At 48.7% G+C, this 349-nt stretch overlaps 1 protein-coding gene across 1 annotated transcript in view; it reads right to left on the reverse strand.

Moving 5' to 3' along the window:
• The window catches only part of NANS (N-acetylneuraminic acid synthase), a 7,301-nt gene that overhangs the window by 6,429 nt on the left and 523 nt on the right, over positions 1–349 (reverse strand). The gene's annotated exons all lie outside the window — the stretch shown is intronic.

Below are 349 nucleotides of genomic sequence, written 5' to 3' on the forward strand. Positions count from 1 at the left end.
GTTACTTGATTCTTCCCTTATTCACAGTTAGCTTACCACACAACTGAAGGACTGCTGTAACCCCTCGAAGACTATATAATCTGGCCGTGTTCGTGTATATGCACTTGAGTGTGCTGTGAACGATGTAGGAAGAAAATGAGTAGGATGTGATCATTGGCAGAATTGGTACAAACCGAAGGGTACAAAGCAAGCACTCGTTTTGTTGACCGTCACCACGACTGTCTCCTTGCAGCTACTTTATTTTTAAAATTCCTCTCGTAAATCACTCCACTCATCCCATGCGGTGCCACCGCCCGGAGACGATGCTCCCCGACCAGTCGCTCGCTGGGAGGCCGTGAGCCTTCACGCT

The sequence above is a fragment of the Buceros rhinoceros genome, unplaced genomic scaffold (genome assembly GCF_000710305.1).
Source record: "Buceros rhinoceros silvestris isolate BGI_N320 unplaced genomic scaffold, ASM71030v1 scaffold34732, whole genome shotgun sequence".
Classification (NCBI taxonomy): domain Eukaryota; kingdom Metazoa; phylum Chordata; class Aves; order Bucerotiformes; family Bucerotidae; genus Buceros; species Buceros rhinoceros.